Source organism: Quercus lobata, chromosome 9 (assembly GCF_001633185.2).
Source record: "Quercus lobata isolate SW786 chromosome 9, ValleyOak3.0 Primary Assembly, whole genome shotgun sequence".
Lineage (NCBI taxonomy): Eukaryota > Viridiplantae > Streptophyta > Magnoliopsida > Fagales > Fagaceae > Quercus > Quercus lobata.
The window spans coordinates 32,279,922-32,291,040 of record NC_044912.1 but is presented as its reverse complement, the minus strand read 5'-3'; the positions used below and the strand labels follow the sequence as shown (position 1 = coordinate 32,291,040).

At 33.3% G+C, this 11,119-nt stretch overlaps 1 pseudogene across 1 annotated transcript; it reads left to right on the top strand.

Annotated features, from left to right (window-relative positions):
• Positions 1 to 4,453: 4,453 nt before the first annotated feature.
• Positions 4,454 to 8,793, top strand: LOC115960305 (annotated as a pseudogene). Its single transcript, XR_004085160.1, has 10 exons — positions 4,454 to 4,896; positions 5,039 to 5,136; positions 5,399 to 5,648; positions 5,731 to 6,465; positions 6,567 to 6,815; positions 6,931 to 7,094; positions 7,185 to 7,264; positions 7,422 to 7,569; positions 7,666 to 7,815; positions 8,157 to 8,793. The product of XR_004085160.1 is annotated as a probable receptor-like serine/threonine-protein kinase At5g57670 (transcript).
• Positions 8,794 to 11,119: the final 2,326 nt, after the last annotated feature.

Below are 11,119 nucleotides of genomic sequence, written 5' to 3'. Positions count from 1 at the left end.
AAAAAAGAAAATTTTAAACCACATATAAACATGAAAAGTACATATAACAATGATAAATTTATTCGAATAAGCCAATAAATTTTGAATAAGTGTTTTTTTTTTCTTTCAAAATGTATAATTTAGTTGTGTAAATTATTATTATTATTTTTAGTATACATTAAAACTCTCATTAACAAAACCCAAAAAATATTGATCCTATTGTCCAAATTTATTTATTTATTTTTTTCTTTCAAAATGTATAATTTAGTTGTGTAAATTATTATTATTATTTTTAGTATACATTAAAACTCTCATTAACAAAACCCAAATAATATTGATCCTATTGTCCAAATTTAAAGGTCAATTATCAATTTATCATTAACTTATTGACTTTCCAATATATCCCTACAATTATCTTGTTCAGGTCAAAATTATTGATTGTCTCAAAGGTCAAAATTATTGAAAGTTTGTAAGGATAATTTTAAAAAATTCTACTATATTTTTTGAGAGACAAAATATTAAATATTAAGTAATTTCACTTAGAAGGATTTTTTAAACTGAACAAACAAAAAAGGTAGAGAGAGAGAGAGAGAGAGAGAGAGAGAATATAACCTATCTGCATGGTCTGTTGGACTGACCATTGATGCATAAATGTTAACGCAAACGGAATGATTTGATTCGCCTAATGGGCAATAACGCCTAATATTAGTTACTTGAGCAACTCAAAATGATGACTACTATAACTATCATTACTCATCGTTCTATGAAACAATAAACAATTAAGTTCGATAACTAACATCATGGTTTGATTTCTCTTCGTGATCGGAAATTTCATTTTTCAATAAATGCTTGTTTAATATTGAGAATATGATTTATATACCACTTAGATGATTGGCCTTTGGCCCTATTAGTATTAATTTGATAGATAATGTAATTTATAATCCAAGAGTATTTGGTGTGGACTTATAAAGTGGATTATTACGAGTATTGAATAAAATATTGTTCAATTTTCCACATTTGATTTTATTTATTATGTGATTTTTGTATGCTTTATTCATTAAATGAAACTTTCCAGAAGATTTATATCCTACCAGTTTGGCAGTGATGACATAAGGTGACAGTTTACATGTCGCTAGATTAAACTATAAGGAATATTATTTTATAGGAATTTTGTAAACATAGCCCATATCCTTTGACATTAAGGTTGATTTGACTATTGAACTTTTGGTTATAAGTTAGAAAATTAACCTCTGGATATTATAGGTCAATATAAAATCAAACATTTTGTTAATATTTCTTGTTAAAGTCAAGCAAATCTATTAATTAAGTGATGTACACATCATATCTATTGGACTATCAATAATTTTGAAATGTTATTATTACCATGTATACATCATGTGATTAAATCCATTAGAATTTAGCTTAAACAAACAGAAAAAAAAAAAATTATATATATATATATATATATATATATTTGTCATATCCAATATCTAGAAGTTAATTATTCAAATTGAAGGTACAAAAACTAATTTGACACTTGTATGAAAGTTCAAAGATAATAGTTATAAAAACCTATTTTTAATTTTGACAGGTTAAGATTTTACATTAAAAAAATTTATAGAAAAACTTATAATTTCTAGCATAACAAAGAAAGAAAATTGCAATAGACCAATGACCATTAGCCAATTGTCATTGGTCTATTATGAATAATCTTAGGAAGCTATGAATAATTTGAAAATTATTCATATTTTCTAATTTTCCAATCCCATGTTTTATAATTATTCATAACTTCCTAAGATTATGAAAATTGTATGGGTAACTTCCTAAGATTATTCATAATTTCAAAAAATTTCATATTTAACTTGGAAAAGCTAGATCAAGGTACCAATATAAATGAAAATAGATTCTCAGAAAAAATATATAACTGAAAATAAAACATGGGATTGGAAAATTTGAAATTATGAATAATCTTAGAAAGTTACCCATACAATTTTAATATTTAGCCTTATATATACATCTAAAGAGAAGGAATATGTGTTGCTTCAAAAAAAGAAGAGAAGGAATGTGAAAATTTTGGATTAAATACATAGGCTAAGATTAAAATAGAGGTAAATTTGTAAGAGAAGAATCGCATTAAAGACCTCAACTGAATAGATTAATGGAATGAGTGAAAATTCACCTGGTAAGATCTTGCAAGGATGAACTAACCTACTTCTTAAACTTTGAACCAAATAATAGGATTAGTCTGTTCATAGAAATTAGTGTATATATATATATATATATATATATATATATATATATATTGTGAGTGAAATTAGTATCCAATTTCTTATAAAGAGTGAAAGCTCCTAACAATGCATCATCCCCCTAAGTCAGCTATAGGGATATGCTCCTAAGGGGCCCACCTAATGCTGTAGAGCAATGACTTGTATTATTACATTAAATGCAAAATGGGGGCATTTGCTAAGAGTAATTAATATTGACATAATGAGATAAGTGACTTTTCTCAAGCATTTTCTAAGGGGGGGGGGGGGGGGGGGTTTGCTCGATTATAGAGCTCTGGCATCCTCCACCAAGGTCTGGAGCTTTGCCCCTCTAGGTGTTAAGCCCTTTGCATCATGTGGTCCTTGTTTGAGAGTACTTTACACAAATACTAATAAGTGGATGGAGAATGTTGCACGATAGGGTGTTGTGGGGTTGCTACGTAGACATGATTTCATATTTAACCCAATTGGGTTAAACCTTTAACTCGAAAGCTTGTTTAGAAACCCATTACGCTTGGGCCTTAAAGGGTTCCTCTTCTTAAATCAAGCTAATTAGAAGCAAGTAATCATACATAATATATTAAAGTCGAAACACAATTAGAATCCAAATAATCTTTTAATTGTAGTCTAATTTTATGTCAAGTATCTATTTTAATTTTGATGCCAAGTTACTAATTTGTAATACTTAAACTTAAATCATCAACACTATTAAATGTTTACGCAATATACATGAGTTATAACCTAGTTAGCATATAAAATTAAAGCCATTAACGGTGGACAGATGGAGCAACATAGAGAGAAATTTAAAAACAAGAAAAATTTAAAACTAATTAGTACATCCAAAATGGACCAATCCTTAGAGTGGTCCAAGGACCAACAATTTAAAATTTTCCATAAGTAATTGCCAACTTGTAGATAGTTAATTGAATGATCAACTAGTACCTACTTTATTCATAGAAATTTCGTTATTGAAATTCTATTAATAGATAAACATTACACATTGAATGATCAACAAGAAGTAGACAAATACTGCGTGCGAGAACAAACTAGAGGGAAAGGAAGAGAATGACATTCAAAATGAGCGAAAACACCCGCGCTACGTAACATAACCAATTAACTATATCCTATTGCCTATTGGGTGAAAATAAATTCTGGTGGGCCCTCCTTCGCTCGTGTGATCTGATCATTTGAGATCAGTCATCAGTCTTATGATTAAACAATCAATTTCCATAAATAAATAAAATAGGTTGCATCTCAAAATAAAAAATAATGAAGAAAGGAAAAAAAAAATCACTTTTATGATCCAGTACACTCAGTCAGAACTATATTACTTACACTTACTGTGGCCCCACATCGTCGGATGATTCAGATCTAACCTCCTACCTTTATTTTTAGAAAAGATCTAACCTCATACCTAATTGTTCTTTGATACTTTTTTTTTTTTTTTGGAAATCCGTAAACTCCATTCCAACTGTTTTTTTTTTTTTTTTTTTTTTTTTTTTTGTGGGAAAAACTTTACCTTTAGGGTTTGTTTGGGAACAATATATTTAATTAAAATTGAAAACTTTTTACTAAAAGTACTCTAGATAAAACTACAAGTTAGCTAAAATCATAAATAGTACCAAAAAATACAATAAGACTCATAAATAGTAGCAAAAAGAAGTTAAATAGTAAAAGAAGTTGCCTAATATAAACTATCTCAAACACAATCCTTAATGTATATTCCATAAATATAATTTTCATAATTTTACATTCAATATTAATATTTTAATTAGTATATATCAACATTTAAAATATGAAATAAATCTATTGAAAAAAAGAAAAGAAAGTAAAATAGGTGTCAAGTGATGTGTACGTTTAAGAATCAATTGTCAACAGTTTTGTAACTTAATTGGTAACTTCTTACGAGGAAAATGATTTGAACTATGAATTAGAAACTATTAAAAAAGAAATTCTAAAATTGATTTTGTATTATTTTTATAATATATTTGATCTAAAATTTTAGCTCCCACGTCCACTGCAGGTGGGGTCCCATGGCCCATTTTTTAATTTTCAACACAGATCTTGCGTCAAAAACTAAATTACATTAATTTTTTGTTTATTTTAAGGAAAAGCTAAATTACGTTAATTAAAGCTAACAACTAATGATAATAAAAATAAAATTGATGATAAGAAATGTTATAAAAGCATAATCAGAAAGCGATTCAAGGAAGCTAAAAATAGAACTGAGTGTAGTGTAAACATTCCATCCCCCCTATCTCTTTCTCTTCTGGTGTCCGAGCTTGAAAAGCAAACCAACTTGACTGTTAAAGCCAAACCCAACTTTCATAATCGCTCAAACTCTAATGCACCGCTTTTATTTATTTCTATTTTGTATGTAACTATATATATGTCTCACATGACTGCAATAACCGGCAACAAAACGACGAGGTGGTCGGAAAGCGACAACTTTTGAGTTTGAATAATAATAAAAAAAAAATGCCGCAAAATGGTCTGGCCGGAGAAGCCCAGGCTTTGGGCGAGTCCGGTGGCCGGACGGTGGTGGTGGGGGTGAAGCTAGACTCACCTAGCAGAGAACTGCTGACATGGGCTCTGGTCAAGGTGGCTCAGCCTGGTGACCTTGTTGTTGCTCTTCACGTTCTTGGACATGATGGTAATGGAAAAAAAAAACATGAACAGAAGTCTATGATATAAAGTTTTGTACTTGGTTTTTGTTTTTTGATTATTTTTTAATTTTATTTCTGTGTTTTGATGGGGTTTGTTGTTTTTGTTGTGAAATGGATAAATATGTGTAGAAATTGTGGATCGAGATGGGAAGTCATCTCTGCTTTCGCTTGTCAAAGCATTTGACTCTGTTTTTGACGTCTATGAAGGTTTCTGCAACCTCAAACAGGTTCGGTTTCCTGCAAAATTTAAGCTTAAGTTGCAAAATTATTTCTGGGTTTTGTGCTATTTATTCATGGAATTTTCTAGTATATAATTGCTTTCCTTTTGGTTGGTTTGAAAGCAGAAAACTAAGTTAAACAGAGTAAAACTTGAGTTGCATGTGTATTTCTTTTTGTTATTTGTATCAAGAATCAAAATTTGTACTTTCAGCGTTTTTGTTTTAGCTAACAAAATTTTGAAGAGTAGAGGATTTGGTTGAAATGTTGCAGGTGGATCTCAAGCTTAAGATTTGCAGAGGTACATCAATTAAAAAAATTTTAGTTCGGGAAGCACAATCTTATTCTGCTGCTACTGTTATTGTCGGAACTGCTCGTAACCACCATAAATTGCGGCCATCGACATCGCTGGCTAAGTACTGTGCTAAAAAATTGCCCAAGGATTGTTGGGTTCTTGCTGTTAATAATGGGAAAGTTGTGTTCAAGAGAGAAGGGTCTCCAACAAGTGCAAGCTACTCCAAAGGTTTTGGATTTTTTTATAATTGATTTGTTGTTTTTTGGAATGAATTATAGTACAGTTTTCTTATTTTATGTACTTAATACAGGAACTGAAGATCATCATCGAAATGGGTTGCTTAGAATGATTCAGGGGACACTGAAGAAGAACACGAAAGTACCGAACGAAGGCAATGCCAGTGTGAGTTTAAAGGAGAGATTTGATAATGGTACCTACCAAGAATTGGAGGAGGGCTTAGCTAAAGCTGCTCTGGATAGTAGAGAGAGTGCTATGACGGAGAAATGCTCAATTTGTGAGTCGAACTCTGATTTGCCAGATAATTGTGGTGAGCAATCTGCAGAAGACTCTTCCAATGATGGCGTTGAAGACAAGTCTTTGGCTATAGTGCCAGTACAGAAGGAAGAAGCAGCGTCTAGTTCAATTTCTGTTTTGAAAAAAGAATTACCAGAATCAAAACCCGGCTGGCCATTACTTCGTCGTTCTATTCTGCCAGATAAAAAAGAATCTGAGAGGTCTTTGGTGCGGCAGATCTCTGTGGTTCAATGGGCATTGCGGTTGCCTAGTAGAAAGTATTTGTATATTACTAATTCAGATCACAAACAAAATAGTTGTGATCAGTGTGAAGATCAGTCCTCAACTTTAGATAGTGAGAGTGGCGCTATTGTTCCAGTGGATACCAAGACATCGACTGCTCCACCTTCACCTGAACGCAATTCCAGCAGCCCACCAAAAGAATTGGAGGGTCTTCATGAGAAACACTCATCAAGTTGCAGATTGTTCAAGTACCGAGAACTCCTTTCAGCAACATCGAATTTTTCGCCAGGTTTGTTCTGATCCACGTTTTATATTCGAATTAACTTACTTATAGTCCATTGTATGTAAATGTGGTTTTACTTTAACAAGTATTTTGCTCTGTAATTCCAGAAAACTTGATTGGGAAAGGAGGCAGCAGTCAAGTTTATAGAGGCTTCCTTCCTGACGGGAGGGAACTCGCTGTGAAGATCTTAAAGCCATCTGAAGATGCTTTGAGGGAGTTTGTCTTGGAAATAGAAATTATTACTACCTTACATCACAAGAACATTATTTCCCTTGTGGGGTTCTGCTTTGAGGATGGCAATCTTCTCTTGGTTTATGATTTCTTATCAAGAGGAAGCCTTGAAGAGAACCTTCATGGTATAAAATTACATATAATTATTGTGAACACTATGAAAAGTGAAGATTGTTATGCTACACAGGCTCCAAGTAGTTTCTAATTAATGTTATGTTTTTCTGGTTCTTGCTAACTTAGGGAATAAGAAAGATCCTCTTGCATTTGGTTGGAGTGAGAGATGTAAAGTGGCTGTGGGTGTAGCTGAGGCCTTGGAATATCTGCACAGTGGCAGTGCTCAACCTGTGATTCACAGAGATGTTAAATCATCAAATATACTATTATCTGATGATTTTGAGCCACAGGTGATGTAAAGCTTATGTCTTAATTTAGTGATTTTTTTTTTCTCCTTGTTGCGCTGTTGATGCTGATGTTATGATACTTGGTTTCTTCAGCTCTCTGATTTTGGACTTGCAGTATGGGCATCAACCTCCTCATCACACATAACCTGCACCGATGTTGCAGGCACCTTTGGGTTTGTAACTTCAACTCCCATAGTTTTAGCATCCATAGCTTATCTGCATGCTCAGCATTCCTTTCAAAGAGAAAATGATGGTTTCATTTTTGAATTGTTTCCTGAATAACGGTGAAATTTATGTTTAACCGTTGAATATTATTACATTTTGCTGCAGTTACTTGGCTCCTGAATACTTCATGTATGGTAAGGTAAATGACAGGATAGACGTCTATGCATTTGGTGTTGTACTTCTTGAGCTTCTTTCAGGAAGAAAGCCTATAAGCAGTGAATATCCAAAAGGCCAAGAAAGCCTAGTCATGTGGGTATGTCTTCTTTTACTCATGGGGCTATCAGTACTGAACTCACCTCTCAATGTTATATCTTAAAGAAGGATTAAATGATTCAAATTTGCTGTCCAGGCCAAGCCAATTCTAAATGATGGAAAGGTGTCCCAATTATTAGATCCAAGCTTAGGCGATAACTATGATCAAGACCAGATAGAGAGGATGATATTAGCTGCCACACTTTGTATTAGGCGTGCCCCACGAGCTCGGCCTCAAATAAGCATTGTAAGTCATCTCTAGTTCTTCTTCATAGCTTCCCTTCGATTATACTTAAGGACTTGCCTACACTGCCCCCATGTCATATTCTAAATGTTATTGGAATTGCTGTTCCCCCCACCAAACACTGTCCTTTTTTTTTTTTTTTTTTTTTCGGTGAGTGAAGATGTTGTTTTCTGGACCCGAATCTCACTTTTTATAACTTGCATATCCCTCATCATGTGGTCCCTCAATTATAATAGCTCAACTCCTGAAGTAGATTCTTTAAGATTATACTCTTGTCTAAATAACATTTTTTCTCCTTTCTATGATTATTTGTCTAAATTTATATCTGTTCTCATTGGCCACAGGTTTTGAAGCTCCTTCAAGGTGATATTGAGGTTACCAAGTGGGCAAGGCTACAAGTTAATGCTTCAGAAGAATCCGACATGCTGGATGGCGAAGCTTGTCCACGTTCTAATCTACAGTCACATCTTAACCTTGCATTGCTTGATGTGGGGGATGATTCACTCTCCATGAGCAGCATTGAGCAGAGTGTGTCACTAGAGGACTACTTGCAAGGCAGGTGGAGCCGCTCATCAAGCTTCGACTAAGCACAGTACTGGCTAATTGCGAGTAAAAATTGGTGTCTCCATTGTGTGATTCTTTTGTACATTCTTTTGTTTTTCCCTGCCATTTCATTGGCTTTTGTGTCTTCACTCGGTTTCATATAGATGGGTTTTGGATGAGAGGTTGTTTGTGGGTGTGCCCTCCTCCTTCCCCAATTAGTTGAGAATCTAGTCCCAATTTGTTGGGGCTAGCTTCTTCTGAGAGAGAAAAGGATGGTTAAAAAAATAAAATAAGAGAACAAGTGTCAGTTTTATTCCCAAAAATCTCAATCAAAATGAGAGTGGAATATGTTGTAATTTTAAGAGATTAATACTATTGTGATCACAACTAAACATTGCTCATATCCAGAACAAGATGGTTAGTAAGAGCTATGCTGCATTTTGTGCTTGATTTATCCATCTTTTGATTACATATTTACATCTGTTTACTAACCATTTGATGCAATAGCATTTGTTATTTGCAACTTTATGACTCACAAAGTGCCCTTCATATGAGGACTATACAAGTCTTTATCATCCTCAACTTGCTACAATTATTGTTGAGCTACGTTCTGTTTGCTTTTTCCCTCCAAACCCACTTTTGTTATAGATTCCTCCCCACTCACCATCAACATCTGCTATTGATTCCTCACATTTTTGACCCCGACGCTCTTGTATCCTCTCGTGGATTTATAAAGTCATCAATGTCTCCAACCCCACGAAAGCTACAAGTGCTACTCTACTCTAGAAATATGTACTATTTTACTTTGTAGTGGTGCTCTAGGCATTAGTAATGGCAAGTCAAACAGGTCTCATGCACCCAAATAATAATCGCCACCGACACTCCATGTTCTGATGTTCATCACCCACACGTACACGCTGACATCACTCTATAGTCTATATCTTGTACCGAAGTGCTTTGTTTCACTGTATGTGTACAACACTTTTCTAGGTATCATGGGGTTTAAAATGACTGCAAGTACTTTTAACTCGTCAAACACTGCCTCATTCCCCTTCTCTCCTTCCAATTTCTGATCTCTACGTACTTTTAACTTGTCAAGGTATCATGGGATCAAAAATCACTACTAGAACTTTTAACAGAGGACTACAGGAATAATATCTGTCAAAATTTTGTGCAGCACATGCTGACACTTCTAAACTAATCTTCATCGAGGAATACCTTGTGTATACACAATTACTATTTTAGCAGGCCAAACAAGTAACAATTATGACAGATATGCTTGACATGACACTCTAATATGTTCCATTCTAACACAATCACTACTTGCTCCTCCTACACGCGTAGCAGAAAATTAGCTTCTACCCAAAGTATTGGCTAAAAATACTTGTTCCACATGCCGGACTTTGAGCAAATATTACATGAACTGAGAATAGCCTCGCACAGGTGTTTGATGCAGGACAAGGTGGAAAAATAAGGAAATAAAGAAGAACAAGATAAATCCTAGGCTTCACCATCTAGAATCGATCTGAAAACCTTAGGCTTCATCGCCTATGGTTGTTTGGAATCACTACCAAGCCTAGAGATATATGAAATCTCTCTAATCAGAAAATTGTTATTCAAATTGCAGTACTTAAAGCTATTCCCTAGCTTCAATTTAATAGGTTAGGGATACATCAAGCCACATTATATTCCATAATTCAAAGTGAAATCTAGAAAAATCTGAAATTCAAATTTCAAAAAGTGAAATCTAGGATTTCAAATAAGGAACAAAAAATCTGAAATATTGTGGTTTTTATTTTTATAAACAAATATTGTGGTTGAATCTGATCAAAATATGGCTATTAATGAGGTTTTCAGCATAGTTTTGAGGAGTATCCCTGTTGGAACCATGTGATGGCATATGCCAGATCGCCAAGATCTCCTTGATTAGAGTTTGGAACCTAAAATGAAGCATAATCTTCTGCAAAGAAACTTCTGCATGGACTAATGCTAGCTGTAACTCTGTATGACTAAGGGTTGCGCTATGGATAATGCTAACTTTGTAGTAGTAGTAGTAGTAGTGCTAAGAGCATTCTCATCAGTTCTCTTATAAAAAATGTCATTTTGACACACCAAAAATCTACTTTATTATTTTAGCACATCATTTTACAACATACCATTTATCAGATGTTCTATACTATAATTCTATACATTAAAATAATATTTACTACACATTAAAATAATATTTATTACAAATTAAAATAATATATTAAAATAATAGAGAGAGACATCTGATAGGAGGAGAGAGAAAAAACAAATTAAATAAGCCAAATAGTGTTTGGCATGACTGTCCGTACTGTCTCATATTTGAGACGGTACTGTAACTATGTCTCAAATTTTTTGAGATTTGGAAGAACTGATGGGGGATAGTTTTTGGTGTTTGGTGTGCCAAATGCCAAATATTTGGCATTTGGCACACCTGATGAGAGTGCTCTAAGAGCATTCCCATCAGTTCTCTCATAAAAAATGTCATTTTGACACACCAAAAATCTACTTTATTATTTTAGCACATCATTTTACAATATACCATTTATCAGATGTTCTATACTATAATTCTATACATTAAAATAATATTTACTACACATTAAAATAATATTTACTACACATTAAAATAATATATTAAAATAATAGAGAGAGACATCTGATAGGAGGAGAGAGAAAAAACAAATTAAATAAGCCAAATAGTGTTTGGCATGGCTATCTGTACTGTCTCATATTTGAGACG